At 47.7% G+C, this 27,563-nt stretch overlaps 1 protein-coding gene and 1 long non-coding RNA gene across 4 annotated transcripts in view; one reads left to right on the top strand and one right to left on the bottom strand.

Annotated features, from left to right (window-relative positions):
• Positions 1 to 27,563, bottom strand: part of GHR (growth hormone receptor) — a 238,347-nt gene that overhangs the window by 73,897 nt on the left and 136,887 nt on the right. The gene's annotated exons all lie outside the window — the stretch shown is intronic.
• Positions 418 to 12,088, top strand: LOC122460189. Its single transcript, XR_006281312.1, has 3 exons — positions 418 to 428; positions 984 to 985; positions 11,243 to 12,088. It is a non-coding gene; the product is annotated as an uncharacterized LOC122460189 (long non-coding RNA).

The raw sequence follows: 27,563 nt of genomic DNA, 5'->3' as shown, positions 1-27,563 counted from the left end.
GATCCCTGCATGCCATTCAAGTTTGCATGAAAACAGACCCAGCTACTCACCATGACAAGTAGTGGAAAGGGTAAAGGCATCTCCACATTCAGGTGTGGCTCACATACACTGTGGGTCTCAGAAGTCTACAAGGAAGGTGGCTTGTCAGATCATGGGTTTTGCTGAGAGAAGCGCAGCAAAAAGCACAAAACTAGTGGCTGTTGCCTCTGATCAGGCAGCAGTACAAGCCAATGTGATTTTGCCAAGATGTAGAGGTACAGTACCTCTTTCTAGCATATGAAAGAATACTGCCATCTCCAAACTTGTGTGTGGCTTTCTGAATACTGCCAGCTCCAAACTTGTTTGTGGCTAACAAAAATGCCAATTAATGCCAGTTATAGTGGGTGTTTGTGATATGAAAATCTGTTCTCTGCAACAGAACTGAGGAGGTCACACTTGTATTGTATCAGGCCTATATGAAACATTTTCCAAAGTATTGCATCTCCCATAGCAGAATTCTGATACTACCTAAAAGTGAGCTTCTGGAGAACAATAAATATTCTTTATGGACTATTTAATACTAGAGAGAACTAAAAAGGAGAATTCAATTGAACTGAATTGTATTTAGAGAGCAAAAGTAATAAGAATTTATCACGGAATCTCTGCCATTTCAGCAGGGATGATGATTGAGCACACTGATGGATGAACAAACCTGCAAGATACCTGAGACTCATCACCACAGTTGTTCTTCTCACTGCACCTACTTGCAACATTTGCTTGTGTAACCCATACACCTACTGGGTGTGGTGTTCTGTCCCATCTCGTGGCACCGAGACCACTTAGAAAGAGAGATTAATGAGTTTGCTCTACAGCCTTAGCTAACAGCCATATGGATTTTAGCTCATGCTAAACACCAGAGGTCCCAGGTTCCATTCCACTCGATGATGACTGGGTCTGTTGGTGTTACACTTGTCTCCATTAAAAGTTATGCAGTATATACATAGGAGTTTGTTCTTGATACTTTTCAGAGTTAAGTTATATCCCTCAATTTTCAGAGCCCACCTCTGTATTCCACCCTTGACTTGCACTATGTGCAGTGCAAATTCACCCCCTGGATCTGGTCCCAGAAGACATGTTCTTTTGGAAAAAGAAGGAGCTGTTGCTCTGTGTAACAATTTAATTAAAAAAAATAACTGTACAGTAGGCGTAGGCTGACCCTTTCCTTCTCTATATAGGTTTAAATAAGTCCCCCCCCCTCCAGTAATGTACTCATATACCTCTCAAAATTAAATAGAATAAATTTGCTTTCTATGTGATCATTTTAAAGAGAACTATGAAGTCAAGGCAGATAAAAATGCTCCTTTATTGATTCACTTACATCAGTTGACTGTGATTCATACATACTACACAAGTGTCATTCAACCTTGAAGCTCCACAAATCCACTTATACAAGTAGGGCAGGGATTCTTCAGCTCAGTGACACGGAGTTGATAGACTCAGGACTGGAGTAGCAGCTAGGCTTTGATAAATGGTTGGAATTTATTTAAAAGCTTTTCAAAAGCACAGTTTTCCCAAAGGGAATCGCTCCAGATACCAAGCAGCAAGATGCATTTTCCCAAATGAACTGATTACTCACATTCGTAAGCATGAGAAAACTAAACTAAAGGACACTTCTGCCTTTCCCTTTGCCTTTCAACTGCTCATTCTCCCGAGTTTTTTATTCTCCCATCCCACCCTCGGCTGACCAGCCTCATTCCCTGTGTGGGCCCTAATGATACAAACTCTCTCTCTTCTTTGGGAAACAAACTATTTTCTCAAAAAGAAAATGAGTACTTGGGGCACCTTAGAGACTAACAAATTTATTTGAGCATAAGCTTTCATCCGAAGTGAGCTGTAGCTCACGAAAGCTTATGCTCTAATAAATTTGTTAGTCTCTAAGGTGCCCCAAGTACTCATTTTCTTTTTGCGAATACAGACTAACACGGCTGCTACTCAAACTATTTTCTCTCTCTCTCTCTCTCTCACACACACAAACACACACACACACACACACTTGTCCCCATCTGGTGGTAGAAAGTTGTTTTTTTTCCCCCAAATTTTCTTAGAACTGCAGCCCACAGAAGGGGAAGTTACTCACCATGCAGTAACTGAGGTTCTTCGAGATGTGTGTCCCTGTAGGTGCTCCACTCTAGGTGTCGGTGCGTCCCGGCGCCGCTGATCGGAGATTTTTGTTAGCAGTGCCTGGTCGGGACGTAGGCGCTCAGTTGGTATCTCCCGTCTCGTTGGAATCTTCCTGAGCTCCTGCGTCCCATACCCCCCTCAGTTCCTTCTCTACCATGGAACAATTATACTAGTACTCCAAGTAGTGGGAGGAGGGTGGGGAGTCCTGTCTAAGTAAAAGGCAATTGCTCGCCTGACATCGAGAGTATGCAGGGATGCCTCGTGTGGAGTCTTGTGAGGTTTGGGATAAAAAGTAGGCAAGTATAGCAACTGGTTAAGGTAGAAGGTAGATACTACCTTAGGGAGAAATTTAGGATGTGGTCTCAGAGTGACTTTGTCTTTGGAGAAGACTGTGTAGGGAGGATGGGCCATCAGGGCGCTTATTTCACCTACTCTCCTTACTGATGTTATTGCAACTAAGAAAGCTACCTTCATGGACATATGGAGAAGAGGGGAGGTAGCCAAAGGCTTGAATGGAGGTTTCATGAGAGTGTGAAGAACGAGGTTAAGATTCCATGTAGCTGCTGTTGGGTAAATTTCAGGGTAGAGATTTTGTAGGCCTGTGAGAAATCATTTTATGGTGGGAAAGTCCATGGATGACGGGAGGACATGCGGAGTAGGTAAGGATACTATGACTGTCTGGGCCAAGCTGGGGCAATAAGTATGACCTGTGCATTATCGTCTATGATCTTCTTAAGAACCCTGTGTAGCAGAAGGATTGGTGGGAAGGCGTACAGGAGAAAGTTGTTCCACGGGATGAGGAATGCGTCTCCTAGGGATGCAGTCCCGTGTCCCACTCTGGAGCAAAACAGCCAACTTTTTCGATTCTGGGTTGTGGCAAAGAGGTCTATTGACGGGGTGCCTCAGAGAGAGAAGAACTGTTGCAGTATTGTGAGTTGCAGTTCCCATTCGTGTTCTGTCAAAAAGTGCCTGCTGAGTGCATCGGCAGTAATATTGTGGCAGCTGGGTAGGCAATGATTCATATTTGATGTTGTGTGCACCAATTCAATAGTCGGATGGTTTCCATGCAAAGGGAGTGTGATCGGGCTCCCCCTTGTCTGTTGACGTAAAACATACATGCTCTGTTGTCTGTTAAGACCCAAATAGATTTGTTCTTTATGAGAAGAAAGTGAAGGCATGCTTGTCACACTGCTCTGAGCTCCAAGAGGTTTATGTGTAGGCGCGTCTCTGATGCAGACCACTGGCCTTGTGCCCTGTGTCCCCCTAGACGCGCTCCCCAGCCAATTAGGGAAGTGTCTGTGGTGAACATGAGCATTGGGGATCATTGCTGGAAGGGAATAGATTCATAGATACTAAGGTCAGAAGGGACCACTCTGATCATCTAGTCCGACCTCCTGCACAGCGCAGGCCTCAGAATGTCACCCACCACTCCTATGAAAAACCTCACCCATGTCTGAGCTATTGAAGTCCTCAAATCATGGTTCAAAACTTCAAGGAGCAGAGAAGCCTCCCTCCAGTCAACCATGCCCCATGCTACAGAGGAAGGCAAAAAAACCTCCAGGGCCTCTCCAATCTGCCCTGGAGGAAAACTCCCTCCCGATCCCAAACATGGCAATCGGCCAAACCCTGAGCACATGGGCAAGATTCACCAGCCAGATACCCAGGAAAGAATTTTCTATAGTAACTCAGATCCCATCCATCTAATATCCCATCTCAGGGGATTTGGCCTATTTACCCTGAATATTTAAAGATAAATTACTTACCAAAATCCCATTATCCCATCATACCATCTCCTCCATAAACTTATCGAGTAGAATCTTAAAACCAGATAGATCTTTTGCCCCCACTGCTTCCCTTGGAAGGTTATTCCAAAACTTCACTCCTCTGATGGTTAAAAACCTTCGTCTGATTTCAAGTCTAAACTTCCTGGTGGCCAGTTTATACCCATTTGTTCTTGTGTCCACATTGGTGCTGAGCTGAAATAATTCCTCTCCCTCTCCTATATTTATCCCTCTGATATATTTATAGAGAGCAATCATATCTCCCCTCAGCCTTCTTTTAGTTAGGCTAAACAAGCCAAGCTCCTTAAGTCTCCTTTCATAAGACAAGTTTTCCATTCCTCGGATCATCCTAGTAGCCCTTCTCTGCACCTGCTCCAGTTTGAATTCATCCTTTTTAAACATGGGAGACCAGAACTGCACACAGTATTCTAGGTGAGGTCTCACCAGTGCCTTGTATAACGGTACTAAAACCTCCTTATCCCTACTGGAAATGCCTCTCCTGATGCATCCCAAAACCACATTAGCTTTTTTCACAGCCATATCACATTGGCAGCTCATAGTCATCCTATGATCAACCAATACTCCAAGGTCCTTCTCCTCTTCCGTTACTTCTAATTGATGCGTCCCCAACTTATAACTAAAATTCTTGTTATTAATCCCTAAATGCATAACCTTACACTTCTCACTATTAAATTTCATCTTATTACTATTACTCCAGTTTACAAGGTCATCCAGATCCTCCTGTATAATATCCCGATCCTTCTCCGAATTGGCAATACCTCCCAGCTTTGTATCATCTGCAAACTTTATTAGCACACTCCCACTTTTTGTGCCAAGGTCAGTAACAAAAAGATTAAATAAGATTGGTCCCAAAACCGATCCCTGAGGAACTCCACTGGTAACCTCCCTCCAACCTGACAGTTCGCCTTTCAGTAGGACCCGTTGCAGTCTCCCCTTTAACCAATTCCTTATCCACCTTCTGATGTTCATATTGATCCCCATCTTCTCCAATTTAACTAATAATTCCCCATGTGGCACGGTATCAAACGCCTTACTGAAATCTAGGTAAATTAGATCCACTGCATTTCCTTTATCTAAAAAATCTGTTACTTTTTCAAAAAAGGAGATTAGGTTGGTTTGGCACGATCTACCTTTTGTAAAACCATGTTGTATTTTGTCCCATTTACCATTGACTTCAATGTCCTTAACTAATTTCTCCTTCAAAATTTTTTCCAGGACCTTGCATACTACAGATGTCAAACTAACTGGCCTGTAGTTACCTGGATCACTTTTTTTTCCTTTCTTAAAAATAGGAACTATATTAGCAATTCTCCAATCATTCGGTACTATTCCTGAGTTTACAGATTCATTAAAAATTCTTGCTAATGGGCTTGCAATTTCAGGTGCCAATTCCTTTAATATTCTTGGATGAAGATTATCTGGGCCCCCCGATTTAGTCCCATTAAGCTGTTTCAGTTTCGCTTCTACCTCTGATATGGTAATATCTACCTCTATATCCTCCTTCCCATTTGTCATGCTACCATTATCCCCAAGATCCTCTTTATCCTTATTAAAGACTGAGGCAAAGTATTTGTTTAGATATTGGGCCATGCCTAGATTATCTTTAACCTCCGCTCCATCCTCAGTGTTAAGCGGCCCCACTTCTTCCTTCTTAGTTTTCTTCTTATTTATATGGCTATAGAACCTTTTACTATTGGTTTTAATTCCCTTTGCAAGGTCCAACTCTACTCGACTTTTAGCCTCTCTGACTTTATCCCTACATCTTCTGACCTCAATTAGGTAGCTTTCCTTGCTGATCCCTCCCATCTTCCACTCCCTGTATGCTTTCTGCTTCTTCATAATCACCTCTCTAAGATGCTTGCTCATCCAGCTTGGTCTACAACTCCTTCCTATGAATTTTTTCCCCTTTTTTGGGATACAGGCTTCCGATAGCTTCTGCAGTTTTGATTTAAAGTAATCCCAGGCCTCAACTGCCTTTAGATCCATAAGTTCTTCAGTCCAATCCACTTCCCTAACTAATTTCCTTAATTTTTGAAAGTCAGCCCTTTTGAAATCAAAAACCCTAGTTGCAGATTTATTTTTGTTAATCCTTCCATTTAGTTTGAACTGAATTAGCTCATGATCACTTGAGCCAAGATTGTCCCCTACAACCATTTCTTCTATGAGGTCCTCGCTACTCACCAAAATTAAATCTAAAATGGCATCCCCTCTAGTCGGTTCAGCAACTACTTGATGAAGGAATCCATCAGCTATCGCATCTAGGAAAATCTGAGCCCTATTATTATTACTAGCACTGGTCCTCCAGTCTATATCTGGGAAGTTAAAGTCTCCCATGATCACGCAGTTTCCATTAGTATTTACTTTAATAAAGACATTAAAAAGGGCTCTATCCATAACCAAATTAGATCCCGGAGGTCTATAGCACACCCCAAGCACTATCGCAGGAGAGGCTTTACTAGTTTTCTTCCCCAATGTAATTTTTGCCCAGACAGACTCTGTCTTATCCATTGCATCGCTTCTTATTTCTTTACATTCTAACTCATCGTTGATATACAATGCTACTCCACCCCCTTAACCTTTGTTTCTGTCTTTCCTAAAGAGCACATACCCTTCAATACCTGTAGTCCAGTCATGACTACTATTCCACCATGTTTCTGTTATCCCTATAATATCTGGTTTCACTTCCTGCACCAGTAGCTCTAGTTCCTCCATTTTGTTACCTAGACTCCTCGCATTGGTGTATAAACATCTTAATTTTTGCTGTTTGGCCTCGCTCACATTTTGTACCCTATTAGGCACAGTCATTCTACAGCCAGTATAACCTATTAGACTAGTATCCACACCGCCCTCGCTCCTTATATACATTCTCCTACCCATGGCTGTATCCTTTCTTACTTCATCTTCTTCCCTCTCAATGCTAAAATCTGGCGTGGAGATTTTCTGGACATCTCCCATCCATCTCCCCCCAATTCCTAGTTTAAAGCTCTCTTTATCAGTTGTGCCAGCCTCGATCCTCGAAGTCTACTTCCTTCCCTACTCAGATGAAGTCCATCCCGAGAGAACTGACCTCTGTCCGTGAATGCCTCCCAGTGGCCATACATCCCAAAGCCCTCCTTATAGCACCACTGCCTAAGCCATCTGTTGACAGTCATAATCTTGTCACACCTTTGTTGCCCTTCTCTAGGAACAGGAAGGATCCCGCTAAAGATCACCTGAGCCTCAATTTCCTTAAGCGTCTTCCCCAGCCTAGCATAGTCTCCCTTGATACTTTCCAGTGAGAATCTGGCTGTATCATTTGTTCCCACATGAAGGATAACTAGGGGATTCTTTCCCGCTCCCTTGAGGATCCTTTTCAACCTCAGGTCTACATCCCGTATCTTAGCACCCGGAAGACAGCACACCCTTCTATTCTCAGGATCAGCTCTAGTTACAGGCCTGTCTATTCTTCTCAATAAAGAGTCCCCGATCACATAGACCTGCCTTTTCCTGGTGACAGTGCTATTCTCCAGTCTCTCCCCTGTTCCCTCTGGCTGCAAGTTCTTTCCATTCCTATTTTCCCTTACAATTCTCTTCAACCCATCCTGTATCCTCCTGGGGCTCATATTTGGTGTAGTCTCCCTTGACTCTTCCCCTTTTTCTATAGGGCTAGCCTCTCTTCTCTTCTTCCTTACCCTTCCACCTTCAGCGACTACCTGCTGAGCCCCTTCATTTTCCAACTCTGCAAACCTGTTCCTAAGCTCTATTTCTCCTTCACTAGCCCGTCTTTTTCTCTGCCTGGTGAATGAGCATGAATGCTCATGCAGAGGTTTTCTGGTCGTCCACCAGTGTAGGGAAGCTAGAACATTGGGAGGAGGAGGAGTTAGCACCATCCCTAAGGCGCGTCTGTTGGGTTTGAAGTTGGAGTTGAGCCAGCCCTGAAGACATCTCATGTGTAGCCTGGCGTACTGGACCACAAAGGTGGTGGCTGCCATGTGACCAAGGAGCTGTAGGCAGATTCTTGCCTGTGTCCTGGGACGAACAGAGAACGTGCTTATCAGCTGTGTGATAGTAAGGAATCTGTGAATTGGGAGTGAGGCTCTTTTGGGCTTCTTACTTCTGCTCCAGATTGAGTCCAGATGAGCTCCAATAAACTCGATCCGTTGTGTAGGTGTCAGGATGGATTTCTGGCCGTTTATTTGGAGGCCTAGACTGTGAAAGAGGGAGATGGCGAAATGGGTAGCTTGAGGTGTCTCGCCATAGGAGTTGCCCTTGATGAGGCAATCATCCAGCTAGGGGAAAAAACACGATTCCATGTCTGTGGAGGTGAACCACGACCACAGCTAGAGTCTTGGAAAAAGACTCTCAGGACTGTAGAGAGTTCAAAAGGAAGAACTCTGTATTAAAAATGGTTGTGACCGATTGTGAATCGTAGGAAGCGTCTGTGAGCTGGATGAATTGGTATATGAAAATAAACGTCCTGGAGGTCGAGGGCTGTGAAGCAGTCCCCTTGATCCAGTGCAGGAATTATTGTGTCCAGTGTGACCATCTTGAATTTTTGTATCCTCATGAATTTATTCAGTCGGCGAAGGTCCAGTATAGGCCTCCATCCCCCGGTCTTTTTCTGGGTCAGAAAGTAATGGGAGTAGAATCCTTTCCCTCAATGTTGTGTCAGCTCAGTTTCGATTGCGCCTAGTTGTAGAAGGTGAGCCACTTCTACGCAAAGTAAGTGCTTGTGAGAGGGGTCTCTGAAGAGGGACGGGGGAAGGGTAGGATATAAAGGGGATAGAGTAACAGGACTGAACTATTTTGAGGACCCAGCAGTCCTATGTAATCCACTGCCGGGCATGTTGGAAACTCTGGAGGTGGTGGCCTAAGAGACAAGTAGGCAGTGGATTCAAGGGGAGGTCCTGCAGACCCTCTACCAACATTTCAAAATTTTTGTTTATTCTCTGGTGGGCGGGAAGTGGTTGCTTGGAGCTTGATTTTGATTTTGTCTGTGCTTAGGAGTCTAGCGCGACTCCTAGTTATGTCATATGATTTGGGTTGAGGCCGATAATACTGTTGTGTGCGTGGTCTTTGGTAGGGTTGGTATTGTTGTCTCCTGGGAAAAGATGGGTGAATGCCCAGGGTATGCAGTGTCGCTCTAGAATTTTTCATGGTGTGGAGGAGGAGTTCATGGTTTTTATTTTTTTTTTTTCCTTGAGAACAGTTTATCCTTATTAAAGGGGAGGTCCTCCACTTTGGTCTGCAGATCTTTAGGGATGTCAGATGCAGAGAGCCATGAAGATCTGTGCATAACCACAGCAGTTGCAATAGTATGGGCTGCTGTGTCTAGAGCTTCTTTTAGGGCCGTTCTGGAAATTAATTGGCCCTCAACGAAGATTGATTTGAAGTCTGCTCTCCTACCCTCTGGAATGTAGGAGGCAAATTCGAAAAGTCTATTATAATTATCAAAGTCGTAGCTGGTGAGGAGGGCAGAATAATTCGCAATTCTGAATTGTAGAGTGGAGGACGTGTAAACCTTGCGACCGAAGATGTCAAGGCATTTAAGGTCCTTGTCTTGCAGGATGGGCCGATATTGCAGCTGTTTTGTCCGTTGTTATATGCAACTGCATCCATGACAAGAGAGTTCAGTTGTGGATGAGAAAATAGGAAGTCAGCATCCTTTTTGGGAACATAGTATTTACGTTCAGTCTTTTGCAAGTTGGTAATGAAGCTGGAGTTTGCCAGAGAGTGTCAGCTGGCTCCAAGAGTGCCTCGTTTATGGGGAGCATGATCTTTGAGGGCACAGAGAGTGGAAGGATTCTGAGGAATCTGTGTTGTGTTTCCCAAACCTCTTCTAGGGGATGTCTTGACTGAGTGCCACCCTCTTGAAAAGTTCTTGAAATTGTTTACAGTCATCCATGTTCTGTGGAGGCAGAGGGAAGAAGGCCTGGTCTGGAGCTGATGGAGAATCAGGGGGTCGGTGAGTCAGGATATGGTCCGTAGCTCATGTTCTCAGGAGGGGGTTCAGGCACTCTAGAAGTGGACAGAGCTGGAGATCAAGGCACGGAAGGAGGTAGTGGTTCGGTAGAAGAGGTCTGAGGGTGAATGGTAGGAGGATGTGGCCAACGGTACCACTGAGGCCAAGGCATAGGGTAGGTTCTGGTGGCGGGGGAGAGGCAGATGGGGAGAACTCCGCCTGCTGCTGTACATCAGGTTCCCTATCAGTAAAGGTAGCCAGTTCAGGTGTGGAGAGCAGCTGTTCAAAAAGTGAGGCCTGTTTGTTCAGGAGCGGGGAGTTCGGCTCTGGTGGCATTGAGAGGTCACCTTGAGTGAGAAACTGTTGCTCCTGCTCCTTGGGCTGCGCTGAGCCTGGACTGTGCTCTAGCGCATTGTCAATTGAAAGCCTCACTAGTGCCCTGGGGCATGTGGAGGCAGGTTCAGTGCCAATGTTCTTCCTGGCACCGGAGCAGAGGGCGCAATCTGCACCGCGGCTATTTTTAGCCCTGAGGGGGTCGGTGCCGACATTCTTGCCAGCATCGGAGCAGAGAGTGCAGTCTGCACCATGGCTATTTTTAGCGCTGAAGCGCTTGGTACCGCGGAAGCCTTCCCAGCACAGGAGGTTGGATTCCTGCCTCTGCGGGAGCCGCAGCTGAGGCACGGTAACAGCCTGAAGCACCTGCCTTCTGCGCTGTCAATACAGAGGGTAAGGATCTTGTGGGAGACCCTTTACCCTTGTTAAAGTCTCTCCTCGGAGACTGTTGGGCTTCTTACTTCTGCTACAGAGAGGGTGAAGCCATGCTCCCAATTGGCTCTGATCTGGCTGGAGAGCATGAGGGAGAGGGTTTAATTTTCCCCGTCTCCTAAGGCAGCTGCAGAGATTTTTCCATTAGTAACATTTTAAGCCTCCGGTTCCTTTCGCGACGAGCCCGGGTCTTGAGGCTTGCACAGTGAAGCATTTAGCAGGGACGTGTGTTTTGCCAAGGCACTTCACACATCGTGAATGCCCATCAGACCTTGGCATGGAGACCTGACAGGAAACACACTTCTTGAATCCTGAAGACCCTGGCATATTGAATTAGAAATGGCAGGGGAAAGTGTCTCAGCGGGAGACAAGCCTGAGGCAAAAAGTGTTTAGTATTTTTTTTTTTAAACTAAGTAACTAAACTATGCAACTATTCTAAAGGAAGGGAAACAACTGGGATTGTAACTATTTCTATGTTCTTTATTACTGTTTCCTACAGAGACCAGGGAAGAGAAGTAGCACTGCCCCGAGTCCCGTCTTTAGCAGAGGATGGTTGAGAAGGATCCGTGGGGAGTGTGGGATGCAGGCGCTCAGGAAGATTCCAACGAGACAGGAGATACCAACTGAGCGCCTGCGTCCCAACCAGGCACTGCTACCGAAAATCTCCGATCAACAGCACCGGGACGCACCGACACCTAGAGTGGAGCACCCACAGGGACAGCACTCGAAGAAGAAATCCAATTTTTATATCCTAGCTAGAAGGATCCATTTAGAACACACCTCTGTGAATTCATAGTTACTAAACGGCACAGATTAGACATTCTCTCTCTACATTTATTTTGCCTTTCGAATAGTCATCCTTTCTGCTATGTCCGTAAAAGCAACTGCCAGCTTTCAATAAGGACAATTTTTAAAATCACAAATTATACTTCATAAATAAATTAAGTTGTCTAGACATGATGTGCCAGGAGCTTTTGATCCCAATAAACTAATAGGGATATAAAGCTTTGCATGCACTGCAAACACAAGTGAAAAGCCTCATCTTATGTTTAATTGCAGTCAGTAGGCATCTGAAACAAGGGGTGGACGAAAGCCAGACAGAAGCTGCAGACCAACCATGCTCATCAGTCTCAGCATGAACGTAGCTCCCGTTTTATCAACGTGTTAGTATTTCCATATCAAATGCTTTAAGAGGAACAAACATTATAAAACTAATAATTATACATAAAGACATCTGAAATAAATAACAGATTTGACCTTTCGTTATAGGTCAAACAAGGGTTTGTTTAGTGTTTAAAATATTACCAATAATGCTCTGGTGAAAAACGATTCCTCAAAGTGTTATTTAACTGTGATCAACAGGTGCTGTTCATGTTTTAAAAAAAGAATGCATATCTATTACTAACAGGAGAAAATATGAAAGTCATGAAATAAGAGGGAGGCGTGGTCTTATGATTAAGCCATAGGACAAGGAGCTGGAAGATTTAGGTTCTATCCCCAACCTGGCCACAGACTTCCTTTGTGACTGGTGGCAAGTCACTGAACTTCCTCTGTATGCTTGTGTTAGCTGTAAAACAAAGATAAAACTTATGACATAAAAAGGGTGCTTTGAACTTTAATTCAGTTAATGTTTGTAAAAATAAATACTTTAAAAACTTCAGACAGACCGTAAATAACTATTAATTTTTACCCATTGTGGCAAATTGCTGGCACTACTATGATAGGTCTTGCGCTTTCTCTTCTTGGGGGTGGGGGGTGGTTCAGGGCACCGTTTCTTACCCCTGAACTGGGATATTAACTGCCCCACTAGTGTCCTAGAGGAGGGGAGTGGAGAGGGAGGGACCCGGGCCCCAGCCCAGGGGCCCTAGGAATAGCAGTAAACCACTAGAACTAGTGGTTCCTTCCCCTGGGCTACTTCCCTCTCCTGCCCTTCAGCTTGTGGGGCTTCCTGCCCTCCCTCTGCACAAACCAGGTGTCCCTTTATCTAGGGTCTTGGTCTTCTTAGCGCACTGCAGCACTTCTCCAAACTCTCCTCTGCTTCCCTCCAAACTGCTCTCTGCTCAAACACCAACCCACTCTGCTTCAACTCCTCCTCTCGTCTGATTGAAGCAGGGAGTTTTTATCATGTGACTGGCTTCAGGTGCTTTAATTAATTTATAGCAAACTTTCTTCCCTCTACAGGGAATAAGGCTCCCTTCTAACACTCTCCTGCTGCCCTCTGGCCATGCTGTATCACATATCCGCCCCCCTTGCTCAACACCATGGGGTTGGGATACATGGGATGAGAGGAAGTGCTGTCGTGATAGGCCATCAGTGTTGCCGTGTTGGCTTCTGGCCCTATGCTGTACTCAGAAATGGAAGGGCTGCAGGGATAGGAACCACCTAATCACTCTTGCGTTCTTCTCTTGTTTCTGTGTAACCACTGGAGTGGGGTGTGGTCTGTCATGAGAGTAAACTGCCAGCCCAGAAGGTAGTAGCAGAGAGTCTCCCTAGCCCATTTTACCGCCAGATAGTTCTTTTCAACGACGACATACTTTTGTTCCCTGGAGAGGAGTTTCCGGCTGAGGTACAAGATCTGGTGTTCCTCCTCCCCTACCATCTGCGAAAGGACGGCTCCTAGCCCTACCTCCGAGGCATCTGTTTGTAGGATGAATTCCTTCTCAAAGTCTGGGGCTATAAGTACTGGATGGCAGAAAAGGTTTGCGTTAAATCTGCAAACGCTCCTTCTGCTGAATCAGTCCACTTTATTATCTCGGGACCCTGAGCATTTATCAAATCCATCAATGGCCCGGCTCTTTTGGAGAAAAGAGGGATGAATCTCCGATAGTATCCTACTATCCCTAGAAATGCTCTGACCTGCTTTTTGCGGCCTGGTCGAGGCAAACCTTGTATTGCCTCCACTTTATTCCATTGGGGTTTCACCAAACCTCTCCCTACTACATACCCGAGGTATCTGGCCTCAGCTAGTCCTATCATGCCCTTGAGAGGGCTGGCAGTGAGGCCGGCCTTCCGCAGGGCCTCTAGCACCGCTTCTACTTTTCCTAGGTACATTTCCCAGTCAGGGCTATGGATGACTATGTTGTTTAGATAGGCGGCGGCATACTTGGCATGGGGTCACAGCAATTTGTCCATAAGTTGTTGGAATGTTGCAGGGGCCCCATGGAGTCCGAAAAGGAGGACAGTGTATTGGAACAGGCCATCGGGTGTAGATAAGGCAGTCTTTTCCTTGGCATTCTTGGCCAAGGGAATTTGCCAATATCCTTTGGTCAGGTCCAGGGTGGTTAGGTATTGGACCTTGCCTAACTGATCAATTAGCTCGTCAATGCGTGGTATTGGATAGGCATCGAATTGGGATACTTCATTCAACTTCCGGAAGTCGTTGCAAAACCTCAGGGTGCTGTCAGGCTTGGGGACTAGGATGATAGGGCTGGACCACTGGCTGTGGGATTCTTCAATAACCCTGAGTTCCAGAATCTTTTTCACTTCTGTCCTAATTTCTTCCCTTTTAGCTTCCAGTATGGTCTTATCACCCTTACTCCGGGCCTGGTGACAATATGATGTTGGACCAGTGTCGTATGGCCCGGCTGCGTACAGAACATGTCCTGGTTCCATTGGATCATATCAATGACCTCTGTTTGTTGTTCTGGAGTTAACTCAGGAGATATCTTCACCTGCCCCTGTGAGTCATCTGTCTGGGGTGGAGCTCCCCGAATGACCAGGCATGTCTCTCGGTCACACCAGGGCTTCAGTAAGTTGATGTGGTAGATTTGCCCTGGCCTTCGATGGTCTGGTCGTCTGACCTTATAGTTCACCTCCCCGATGGCTTCCACTATCTCATATGGTCCATACCAGCTGGCTAGGAGTTTGCTTTCTGCTGTCGGCACTAGCACCATCACCCATTCCCCCGGCTGAAATCTCCGTACTTTTGCCTGACGGTTTTAATATGTCCGCTGGGCCTCTTGTGCTTTTTCCAAAAGTTCTCGTATTATAGGGGTTACTCGAATTATTCGCTCTCTCATCTGTGTCACGTGTTCAAAGACATTCTTTCCTGGGTTGGGTTGCTCTTCCCAATCTTCATTGGCAATATCTAATATTCCGCGTGGGTGGCATCCGTATAGTAGTCCAAAGGGAGAAAAACCAGTGGATGCCTGGGGGACTTCCCGTATAGCGAACATTAGATATGGTAGAAGGGTATCCTGGGCTTTTCCGTCCTGAGCTACCACATTCCGGATCATACTCTTAAGGGTACAGTTAAACCGCTCGACCAGTCTATCTGTTTGTGGATGGTAGACTGAGGTCTGTATGCAGAGTAGGGTACATAAGTTTTTCATTAATTTTGACATGAAAGGAGTTCCTTAGTCAGTCAGGATCTCTTTAGGGATGCCCACTCTGGCAAAACCCTGGAGTAGCTCATTTGCTATTGCCTTGGATGTGGGGTTTCTTAAAGGACTGGCTTCTGGATACCGCGTAGCGTAGTCAAGGATGACTAGTATGTTTTGGTGGCCCCATGCCAATCTTTCCAGTGGGCCCACTATGTCCATGGCTATCCTTTCAAAAGAGACTTCAACAATAGGCAAAGGTACTAATGGGGCCCACAAGTGAGGTCGGGGGCTATGTAATTGGCATTCAGGGCAGGAGGCACAATAGCGCTAGACCTCTGCACATATTCCTGGCCAATAAAACCTTCTTAGGACTCTATTCAGTATGTTGTCTACTCCTAGATGTCCCCCAAATAGAAGACTGTGAGCTAACTCTAGTACTGCTCTTGTGTGTTTCCGTGGGTGTGACGGGGTTAGGACTCACCACCGCTGGTGCCTCCCACTGGTTGCCCTAGGAATTAGCTCCGTCCAATCATGGAGCATCTTATTCCCGTGGTGCCTTGCCCCTCGCCTACTCTGCTGCTTTGGGGACCCTTGTTGCTCCCCGCTCGGCAGCATCCTCTTCAGGACACTGCCCTCTGGCAGTGCCCACTGCTGCGGTCTCACCCCCTTCCCGGGGTTTGGGGTTATCAACAGTCCACGACCTGCACCTGTTGTAGTGATTGGCTCCCTAGCAGGCCTTCTCTGATTGGCCACCCACCTGTACCGCCTCCCTGGCCTGCTGAAGCCCCATCTAGGATAGGAGTGGGGCAGCCACCCCCCTACACGCCCTCCCCCTTAAGAACGCTCTCGGGTGGGAGGGTTAGAAACCCCCAGTAGGGGATCCTGGGCTTGCCCTCCTTCACGGGCCTCCAACCCAGGATCCTGTCATTGAGGGAGTGATCTACCCCGGGTCAGCAGAGAATCCTACCGCAACACGCTGCCCTCATTATGGTGGGAGATACCACTCCCTTTCCTTTCCTAGGTCACTTCCTACCAGTTCTCCTGACATAACAGTCCCTGTGGCATCCGGGCCTTTAGGTTTCTCAGCCCCTGGGGCTCCCTGGGGTTCCCACAGCTGCCAGTCTCTAGTCCCACTTCCGGGCTCATCTGCTGTCCCCTGTAAGAGTTGCCCCTGCACCTGGGTTGGAGCCTTCGCTGGGTGCCCACCTTCCTCAGTCGCCTGCCCTGACTGAGCAGCTCTGCAGGCTTTTGTACTTGACTCTCTGTTGGAGCATGCCCAGCAGAGCCTCAGGGGCGTGGCTTCTTCTGCCAGCAGGGAAGGGTTGACCAGTGCGGGGCCCATCCGCCTCATCACACACTCTCCCCCTTAGAACAATGGTAGGGGTTTCCCTTGCCCCGTCCCCTTCCTCGTCCTTCTTTTCTCCCATCTGAGAGAAAAAGTCTGCATTTCCGTGGGCCTTATCTGGCCGGTGCAGTACTTGAAAGGACTAGGGCTGGAAGCACAAATACCACCTCATAATTTGGTCATTTGTTTCTTTCATGCTGTTGATCCCCAGTGGAGGGGGGGGGGCGTGATCAGTCACTAAGAAGAAGTGGTTCCCCAGCAAGTAGTATCGCAATGTTTCGACTGACCACTTAACTGCGAGGGCCTCCCGTTCTATGGTAGAATAGTGCACCTCGCGTGGAAAGAGCTTCCAGCTGAGGTATAAAATGGGGTGGTTTTCTCCCTCTACCTCTTGCGACAGTACCGCTCCTATACCTACTCCAGACACATCTGTCTGGAGAATGAAAGGCTTCGAAAAGTCAGGTTGGGTTAACACCGGCTCCCAGGTCACTTGTTCTCGGAGCGCGAGGAAGGCATTCTCGCATTGTTCCGTCCATTGGATCTTCTGGGGCTAGGTTTTCTTTGTTAGGTCCATCAAGGGGGCAGCCAGTATGGAGAAATTAGGGACACACCGCCAATAATACCCCACCAACCCTAAGAATTGTCGTACCTGTTTTTTGGATTTAGGGGTGGGGTAGTTCCTTAAAGCCCATACCTTATCTACCATGGGGCGTAATTTCCCTCGCCCTACCGTATAGCCTAAATAAGTTACCTCGGGGTGTTGTAAATGGCATTTGGCTGGATTTACCGTAAGGCCTGCATCCCTCAGGGCGTGTAGTACCTTGGTTAGGTGCTGAATATGGTCTCCCCAGTTGGAGCTATAAACAACAGTATCGTCAAAGTACGCCGCAGCATACAAACTGTGGGGGCTCAATACCTGGTTTACGAGCCACTGAAATGTAGCTACAGCACCATGCAACCCAAAGGGCATCACTGTAAACTGAAAAAGGCCAAATGGCGTAGGAAAGGCTGTCTTTCCTCGTGAGGTAGGTGTAAGGGGGATCTGCTAATACCCCTTGGTTAAATCCAGGGTGGAGATAGGCAGAATTTATCTTAGTTTCTCCAGTAACTTGCCCACCCGTGGCATGGGGTAGGCATCAAAGTGAGAGATTGCATAGACTTTCGCAAAGTAAACACCAAATCTTACTAAGCTATCTGGCTTGGGGACCAACACTATGGGACTTCTCCAGGCACTCCTGGATTCTTCCACCATCCCCAGGGTTAACATTGATTCCAACTCCCTCCGCACAGTCTCCCACATTTTCTTAGGGAGCGGGCGGTGGTTCTCTCTCACCTTTTGGCCGGGGATAGTGGTGAAATGGTGGCTGATCACTGTCATCTTCCCTGGTTGAGCGGACAGTACTGTTGGGAATGCGGCTATCACCTGCCGTATCTGTTCTCGTTGTGTAGGGTTGAGCTCCTGGCCAATGTCTATCCTGCCCGGCTCCTCGTACTCACCAGCCAAGGGCCCCAGCTCGGGCTCTGGGGGGTATGGGGCCATTATAAAAGCCTCTCGGTCCTTCCATGCCTTCAGCAGGTTCACGTGGTATATCTGGGTGTCCCTTCATTGCCCGGACATCTGGATCTCATAATCAACGGGCCCCACCCGCCGAACCACCTCAAATGGTCCCTGCCACTTGGCTAATAATTTAGACTCAGAGGAGGGCAGCAACAGCAGAACTCGGTTCCCCGGTTCGAAGTTCCTCATCTTCGTCCCTCGATTGTACTGGATCTGCCGATTGTGTTGCGTTTGTAACAGGTTCTCTCTGGCTCAGGTGCCTAGTTCCTGAAGCCGTTCCCTCAAATAGAGAATATACTGGACCGAACCTTTGACCCGGGTCTCTTGTTCCTCCCAGGTTTTTTTCAAGAGGTCCAAAATTCCCCGAGGTCATCTCCCGTAGAGGAGCTCGAATGGGGAGAACCCGATGGAAGCTTGTGGCACCTCGCATATGGTGAAGTGAAGTGCTGGCAGGTACTTGTCCCACTGAAGGGGGTCGTCCCCACACGAATTTCCACAGCATTGCCTTCGGGTCCCGTTAAAGCGTTCTACCAATCCGTCCATCTGTGGATGGTAGACAGAGGTCTTAAAGGCCCGGATGTTCAATAGTCTGCAGAACTCTGCCATCAGTTACATTAATCCCCTGGTCTGTCAGTATCTCTCGTGGCAACCCCACCCGGGAATATATCAGTAACAGCTCATTGGCCACGACAGGGGCCATAGTTGTTCTTAAAGATACTGCCTCTACTACGACCAGGATGTATCTATGCCCCGAGCTATTTTTCCTCCAGGGGTCCCACCAGGTCGAGGCCAATCTGTTCAGAAGGGGTGCCAATCACTGGTAGAGGCACCAGGGGGCCGTGGGTACCCCCTTTGGGCCAACCTTTTGGCACTCCGGGCAAGAGGCGCAGTAATCCCGGACCTCTTGGTGTATACCGGGCCTGAAAAACCATTGGGCTACTCGTAGGAACATCTTTTCTCACCCCAGATGCCCTGCCCAGGGGACCGCATGGGCCAGGTGGAGCAGTGCTCTTTGGAACCTTCGGGGAACCAACAATTGGTGCACCTCAGCTCGTGTCTCTGGCTCCTGGGCCACTCGATAAAGTAAGTCATTGTAGATTTCAAAATGGGGGCCTTGGGGCTGATATTGCCGAGGATGAATCTCTCCATCCCGGCTGACCGCTTACTCCCTGGCTCGACTAAGGCTGGAGTTCTTTCTCTGTTCCTCCAGGAAATCTCCATCAACCTCCAGCCATCTCGTCTCTTCTCCTGTCAGAACGTCGGTTGGGGTTTGGCTCCCTTCGGTTATCTCAGGCCCTCTTGGTGTCCCCTCCAAGGGGTCTGGTGGCCCGGGTTGGTCTAGGACGGCAGCCTTAACCTTGCTTCTCATAGCGGGCTCTCTTCCCCTTCCCGGGATGACCGCTCCACCCCCGCATTAGACCGGTAAAACCCGGCCAGTTGCGACCCAAAACCATGGGGTATGTTAATCTAGGGGCCACCCCCACTAAGCAATGAACTTCTTGTTGAGCGACCTCCAGTTGTACCCAGATGGTGGGGTAAACCTTCACGTCCCCATGTATACATTGTAATTGTATCGGGGCCCCGGCGGGAAGGGAGTTGCCTACCAGGTCCATATAAACAACAGTCTGGTTGCACCCTGAGTCAACCAATGCTAAGGTTGGGGTTCCCTCCACTCACACCGGGATCACCATCTTCGCCGGCCCGTCCTTCCGGGCTCATCAGTCCGCCATTGGGACCTGTCCATAATTACAGTCCATATAGGGGCACTCTCTCCTGAAATGCCCCCTTTGTCCGCACTGGTAGCGCCTATCGTGATTCCCCTCTGAGGGTAGGGTGCCTTGCGGTAGGCTTCACTCCCCAAACGGGTCCTCTTGGTCTCAGGACAGGCGCGCTGCCAAGGGGCCCTGGTTCTTGGGGTTTGTCGGAGACCCCGACTGCCGTGCGGGCAAGCGGGGACCTCCCCTGCCGGTCTTATGCACCGCTCCCTCCGGGGGTCAGACTCCCCCTCCTGAAGTCCTTGTCTTAAGACCCGCTTGCTCTTCTGGCTCTGCCACCATGAAGTCTTCAACAAGGGACGTAGCCTCTGCAAGGATCTTTGGCCAGTGTTGCTGCACCCACTCCTTCCCCCTGGTGGGAAGGATTCAGAGGAACAGCTCCAGCACCACAGCATCAGCCACCTGGCAACCAGTATGGCAGTCAGGCTCTAGCCACCTCCAACAGAGGTCATGGACTTTCTGGACTACGGCCCGTGGTCTGGCCCCGAGCGGATATTTCTCTTGACACAACTTCTGTCGGTACGTCTCCGGACTGATGCCTGTCTGATCTAGGATGGCGGCCTTAACCTTCTCATATTGCAGTGCCTCCTATGGGTCCAGATTGCGGTAAAGCGGCCTGCATGGGTCCCATTAAATAAGGGGCGAGAATAATGGCCCAATGCTCGAGGGCCACTGAGAGGCTTTAGCTACCCGTTGAAAAGTTACTAAGAAGGCTTTGGGGTTGTCCCCCGGCCCCATCTTCGTCAGCCGCACCGGTAGTCCCCCGCAGCCCTCTCCTGGCCCTCCTCCGGCTGGGTTGAGGGCGGGGGGGGGGAAGACAGGCTGCCGTTTTCGCCACCTGTTGAAAGAGTCGATCTTGACTCGTTTGCTGCTGGGCAGCTAACTCCCGAACCAGCTATTGCTGGGATTCTTGTTGCTGCGCTGCCAGTTACTGCAACAGCTGCATCTGCTGTTGTACAGCCTGTTGCTGCTGGTTTTCCAGCAGCCATTTTAGGAGCTTGTCTGTCTCCATCTCGTACATAGGGGTCCTTCTAGCAGGCCCTGGCTGTTGCCCACATTCTCCACCACTTGTGACGGGGTTAGGACTCACCACCGCTGGCGCCTCCCACTGGTTGCCCTGGGAATTAGCTCTGTCCAGTCATGGAGCATCTTATTCACGTGGTGCCTTACCCCTTGTCTACTCTGCTGCTTTGGGGACCCTCGTTGCTCCCCGCTCGGCAGCATCCTCTTCAGGACACTGCCCTCTGGCAGTGCCCACTGCTCCGGTCTCACCCCCTTCCCGGGGGTTTGGGGTTATCAGCAGTCCACAACCTGCACCTGTTGTAGCGGCCGGCTGCAGCCTCTAAGTCTAGCCCCTTATCGCAGGGCCCAGCCACAGCCTGGATTGGGCCCCGCTCCTCTTCAGCCCGGTGTAGCACAAAGGGAAGGGGGGGACCCAGGCCCACCTGCTACTCTGGGTCCCGACCCAGGGACCCTCTAGTGGCAGCCTCTCTGCCCTCCTTCTCTCCTCTTACCCTGCTATTGTCCCTGGGCCACTTCCCCTTTGGACCTATGCACCGGCCTAGGCCAGGCAGGTAGCCTGGGGTTCTTCCTTGGCCGGAGTTCCCCAGCTCCTTCTGGCCTTCCCCAGCTCTGCTCTGCTCTGCTCTGCTCTGCTCTGCTCTGCTCTGCTCTGTCCAAGGTGCTACCTTCCAGCAAAGGAGCCAGTCCTCCTCCCTTGACCACGGGAGAGACTGCCCACTCCCTTCCTGGGCAGCCTTTATATATGGCTGAGTCTGGCTCTGATTGGCTGTCTCTAATGCAGCCTCTGATTGGCTCCCTAGCAGGCCTTCTCTGATTGGCCGCCCACCTGTACTGCCTCCCTGGCCTGCTGAAGCCCCATCTAGCATAGGAGTAGGGCAGCCACCCCACTACAATGGGACTATGAGTTGCTCTACTTCTTCCCCTTGTATTTGCGCTAAACAGATAGTGTTTGAGCACATAATATGGCCTTGGGCCTTTGATCTTTCCTTCCACGGGTAAGCCATTTACTTCCACTGCCTCCTCCCTTACATTTGCATATAGTGGATCATTGGCTTGGTCCTGCCCGAAATTCTCACCTGCGGTACCAATCTGACCTAATTCCAGGGGGCCTGTTTCTACTCCGCCCCCTGGGTTGCCCCTACTTGGGCTAGGAACTGCCTCAGAGTCCTCGCTGGCCTGAATTATCTCCTGGCCTCCTGAATGGGTTCGCCTACCACTAAGGGAGGTTTTCTGGTTCTCTGCTAGAATCCTGGTCCTTAATCTTTTATCTACCCTCATTTCCCGCCTAGACTTCCAGGGTTTTCTGGGGGATGAGAATAACTCTGGGGCAAATTCGGCAAACAGTGGGGTGAGACTATCTGTAGGTGCCTCCGTCTCATCCCGGCGGTTGCTACCCTCCCCTGGCTCTACTTGGGGGAGTAAGCTCTCAAACCCAGGGAAGTCCCTACCACTTAAGACACGGTAGGGGAATCTGGGGACAACCCCTGCAGTCACCCTGGTAATATTCCCCTGGATCTCAATGCGTACCGGGATTGTGGGGTAGAAATTTACAGTGCCATGAAAGCAGGTTATCCCTGTGTTTTTGGCCCGGGTTAGTTGGTCTTGCCCCACCAACTTCCCCGAGACCAGCGTGACAGCACTCCTAGAATCTATCATTCATTTTTACTGATCTTGCATACCTATGTGAGGTCATTGCGATCTCTACCAGGCCGATTAGGCCACATTGCTCCCCGTGATCCCCCAGATTACATTGCATAGGCTCTTCCCTGTTGGGGCATTGGGCTGCTATATGCCCCAATTCCCCACACTCATAACACCGCCCCCTTAGTCTGGTTGCTGCCCTCAGCCTGAGGCTATTTGGCCGGCCCCCCCCAGTCCTCTCTTCCCAAACCCCTGGGACCCTTCTTGGCCTCAGGCCATTCCTCGGTGTCTTTCCTCTCAGTTATGGTTCTCCTGGAGTTCTTGACAGTCCGGGGCCTTGGGTTTGGGACTGGCTTCCTGGTTTGCTGCGTTTCACCCCCTGGGATCTGTAACAGTTCACGGGCTGCCAGCTGTCTTTCCACGAGGGAGACCAACTCATCATAGGTGGAGGGGTCATTCTGGCCAACCCAAGTCCAGAGGCCTGGTGGTAGGTCTCTCATATACCGGTCCAGTACCAGGAGCTCCATCTTCTCAGAGCTGAGGGCCTCAGGGCCCAGCCATTTCCAGGTCAGGTCAAACAATTGCGATTGGGGTGTCTTGTCCTCTGTATACTGCCACTCATGGAACCTCTGGGCTTGCAATGCCATCGTTACTCTGGCTCTGGCCAGGATCTCTGCCTTCAGCTGGGGGGGAATCCGCTGCAGTTTCCACGGCCATATCGTAGTAGACCTTGTAGGCCTCCCCACACAGGAACTGGGTGAGGATACCAGACCACTGATCTTGGGACCAGGCCTCCCGCAGGGCTGCTCTTTCAAAAACCAGGAGGTATGCCTCCACATCATCCTCCCGGGTCATTTTCTGTAGGCAGTGGCTGTCCCGTATGGTCCGGGTGCCGTCGCAGTTGCGGTTCAGCTCCATAAGGGCCTTCATCTGATTCACCAGCTCCTGCAGCAGGGCTTGGTCCTGGGCAGCCTGACTCATCAAGAGAGGATTAGTCTCCTGATGCATCCGAGTCGCCTCCTGTTGGGCGGTTGCTTGGACCCGGGTAGCCTCCCGCTGGGCTGTGGTGGCTTGTATTAGGGCCTTGACCATGTCATCTTAGGGACGGGAGGGTTTTGGCTAACCCTGGTATAAGTCCCCAGTGCATAGATCCCACTGCTAACACCACATGTGACAAATTGCCGGCACTACTATGATGGGTCTGGCGCTTTCGCTGCTGGGGGTGGGGGGGTTCAGGATACCGTTTCTTACCCCTGAACTGGGGTATTAACTGCCCCACTAGTGTCCTAGAGGAGAGAAGTGGAGAGGGAGGGACCCAGGCCTACCCTCTACTCTGAGTCCCAGCCCAGGGGCCCTAGCGGATAGCGGTAAACCACTAGAACTAGCGGTTCCTTCCCCTGGGCTACTTCCCTCTCCTGCCCTTCACCTTGTGGGGCTTCCTGCCCTCCCTCTGCACAAACCAGGTGTCCCTTTATCTAGGGTCTTGGTCTTCTTAGCCCACCACACCACTTCTCCAAACTCTCCTCTGCTTCCCTCCAAACTGCTCTCTGCTCCAACACCAATTCACTCTGCTTCAACTCCTCCTCTTGTCTGATTGAAGCAGGGAGTTTTTATCATGTGACTGGCTTCAGGCGCTTTAATTGGCTTCAGGCGCTTTAATTTATAGCAAACTTTCTTCCCTCTACAGGGAATAAGGCTCCCTTCTAACACTCTTCTGCTGCCATCTGGCCATGCTGTATCACACTATACACATTATTTCTGCATATATTTCTTCCACATATATTTCTGCATGGGATGTGAAGGCTAATTACATGTTCATTTAAGATCCTTGAATGGAACATGATATTATAAAGAATTTCACTATTGTTGAGTAACTATTTTTGGCTTTACACTAAGTTTTATAAAATTGCACAGGTATCTTATCTTATTATTTATTTAGTATTGAGACTGGATCTTGCTTCTTAATACTACATATTATCTCATGTTAGCCGATCATAATGTTCATGCTGCTGCTATTACTGAGGTTGTTTTAGATGGTGGACACAGGAAATGATTTTAAAGTGGTTGATTTCATTAAAAGTATGTTGAGGGTAAATCCATTCTTTTTCAACACACGTAAGAGTTTCAGAGAGCTATTTTTCTAAAAGATAGGATGTTCAATTGAACAACTTTTGCCTGCAACATAAATTAATTATGATTCAAATGTATCTGATTGTAACTGCTGAGCTGTACTTTAAAGCAAAGGCTGAAAAATTATTCTAGTAACTGCCATTGTTTATGTAAAAAAACAAAAATAGTGAGAGTTTAGATTTAGGAAGTGTCTATTTTCCAGTTACAGCTTTCGTGGAAGGTGTTATACAATTAATTATTTTATATAACAACATCTTCTCTACAAATTATATTCTCTCCCCATGTATCTCAAAAAAACAAACAATAATAAACTACCCACCAAATCTACAGTAAAACCCTCTAAACTGTAAGACTTTAGATCAAATACATTTTATTCAATTCTCCAGCATCAGTGAGTTGTCAAGACCATTGTATTCCTCTAGAATCTTGAAGATCATAAAACCCATGATGAAGCACCCGTGGGTACGTACTACCCGCTCTACTGTGGCTAGTGTTATTTATATTTGTACTAGCTCAATTAGAGCTAGTGTGAGTATGTGTACGCAAGCAGGAGAAATGCACCCGAGTTCAGAGTATAGATGTATCTTGTGCCAGTATTTGGTGGGAGTATAAGGGAACTGAGTATCTAGAAGAATTCCCTTTCTCCTTACGAAATAGCTGGAAGCACCAAACATCTCATTCAGTGCATGCTCTCTAGTTACAGATGGCCTGTAGAACTACTATAGTTTTTTTATTTGTTGGGTAGGACTTTACCTCTAAAATGCAAAACCCTTTGTTGGCTGATAACTGTCATTTATCTACTCTGAAGTGCAACATTTGCAAATTCATAAAAGATTTGCTGATTGTGTGGTTATTTATTTTTCTCTTTTAATTTAGTATGCACAGAAACCAAGTTTCTTCTCTTTAAGATGTTCATCAAAAAAAAACCAAACAAACCACTAACTAGGCTTTGGAAAGAAAGGATTTTTGCCAGATGCATGCAGTTATGCAGTGGGTCATGCCCACCTTATTTAGACAAGTGAATCACATAAAGGAACCAAAAGACAGATAAATGGTACCTACAGTATTTTCATGGTTGGAAGGGCATGTAAGCATTTTTATTAATCTGATGATGCTGGTAGTATAAACTGGCACAGCTCCACTGACTTTTAATGATTTACAGCAGCTGAGGATCTGGTCCATCGAGTCTGACAGATAAAAAAAATTGTGATGCATAATAATTAACCGTATTAGAGAATTCTATGCCACCCCACTTTGTAGGCTTATACAGAACTTTAGAACTCACACTGTCTTTTATGTTTACATATGAATTTTGATAGTTTTTAATGTCATGTCAGAGATATCAACAGGGATTTACTGAAACAAAAATAACTTCAGAAGGACATTCATTCAAGGCTACCCTGCCAAGCCAAGGAAGTTCATATTTGTTCCATTCCTCCAAGTCTTGTTACTTTATTCCACATTGGAGGGAAGTTTGCCTCAAAAAAATTTGGCAAAGAGTCCTGGGGCACCTTATAGAGTAACAGACGTATTGGAGCATAAGCTTTTGTGGGTGAATACCCACTTCGTCGGACGCATGTAGTGGAAATTTCCAGAGGCAGGTATAAATATGCAAGCAAGAATCAGGCTAGGGATAACGAGGCAGTTGGCTAGCCATTCACAGGCTTTGTTTAATTCTGAGATGATGGTGACAAATTTGCAAATGAACTGAAGCTCAGCAGTTTCTCTAATACAAAAATCTGTAGAAGAACACTTCAACCTCCCTGGACACACAATAGCAGATTTAAAGGTAGCCATCTACAGCAAAAAAATTTCAGGACCAGACTTCAAAGAGAAACTGCTGAGCTTCAGTTCATTTCCAAATTTGACACCATCATCTCAGGATAAAACAAAGCCGGTGAATGGCTAGCCAACTGCAAAAAGTAGTTTCTCCTCCCTTGGTGTTCACACCTCAACTGCTAGAAGAGGGCCTCATCCTCCCTGTCTGAACTAACCTCATTATCCCTAGACTGATTCTTGCTTGCATATTTATACCTGCCTCTGGAAATTTCCACTACATGCATCTGACGAAGTGGGTATTCACCCACGAAAGCTTATGCTCCAATACGTCTGTTACTCTATAAGGTGCCACAGGACTCTTTGCTGCTTTTACAGATCCAGACTAACATGGCTACCCTTCTGATACTCAAAAAAAATTTGTTTCCCCACAATATTTATTCCTAAATTTCCTCTACCCTTTGAATTTATGTAGCTGACAGTTTGTTTTGACCTTTTTGAGACTATTATTTCCTAAAATTTGAGATTTATCATAGTACATTTTGAAACCTGATACCTGCCCAACTCCAAAAATCAATTCTTGTATAATTTTTTATGAGGCGCCTGGCTCCAGCAAATACAACAAGACATCTTCAGCATACCAATCTTTTGGGTTCAAATCCAAAAATTGTTTTGATGCCTCTTGGCTAATTTCTCACCTTTATTGCAAATGGCTCCATTGCCAGAACAAGCAGGAGGGATAACATCCTGCCTTGTACCCCAGAAAAATTAAAAGGAGTGGATCGAGGACCATGAACCAAAGCAGAAGCTCACAGCCAATATGCCCCTATAAAACTAATTTCCAAAACCAAACCTTACCAAAACCTCTCTGAGGTACTTCCACTCCAGCTGATTGAAGAACTTCTCAGCATCCAAAGAACTTTTTAGTTCATACCAGCGGCATCCACACAGGGCAGTTTGATCACACCACTTTGGTGGGCTCTGCAATTCAGATTCCTGTAGTCTGCTCTGCAGCACAGTGTAGACAAGTCCCAAGTTACAGTCTACTGCCTTAACCACAAAACTATCTTTTTTTTCTTGCTGGCAGTACAGAAAAGAGGTCAAGTGTTGATTTGGCATGGAGCCTGAATTACCCCGTAGAAAGGGAAGATCGTCACACAAGAATAGGGTTGAAGCATTTGGCAGCAGGGGGCGGGGGATGGTGTGGGATGCCCATACTATACCAGTTCCAGGGATAAAAAGGACTTCTGCTTCCAGGACTGCACCTTTAAACAAGCAAAATTCTTTAAAGAACCTGCGCTGCCCCCATACCCAATCCTTGTGTC

Source organism: Dermochelys coriacea, chromosome 5 (genome assembly GCF_009764565.3).
Source record: "Dermochelys coriacea isolate rDerCor1 chromosome 5, rDerCor1.pri.v4, whole genome shotgun sequence".
Taxonomy (NCBI): domain Eukaryota; kingdom Metazoa; phylum Chordata; order Testudines; family Dermochelyidae; genus Dermochelys; species Dermochelys coriacea.
Note: the sequence above shows the minus strand (reverse complement) of the source record. Positions and strands in the feature narration are given on the sequence as shown.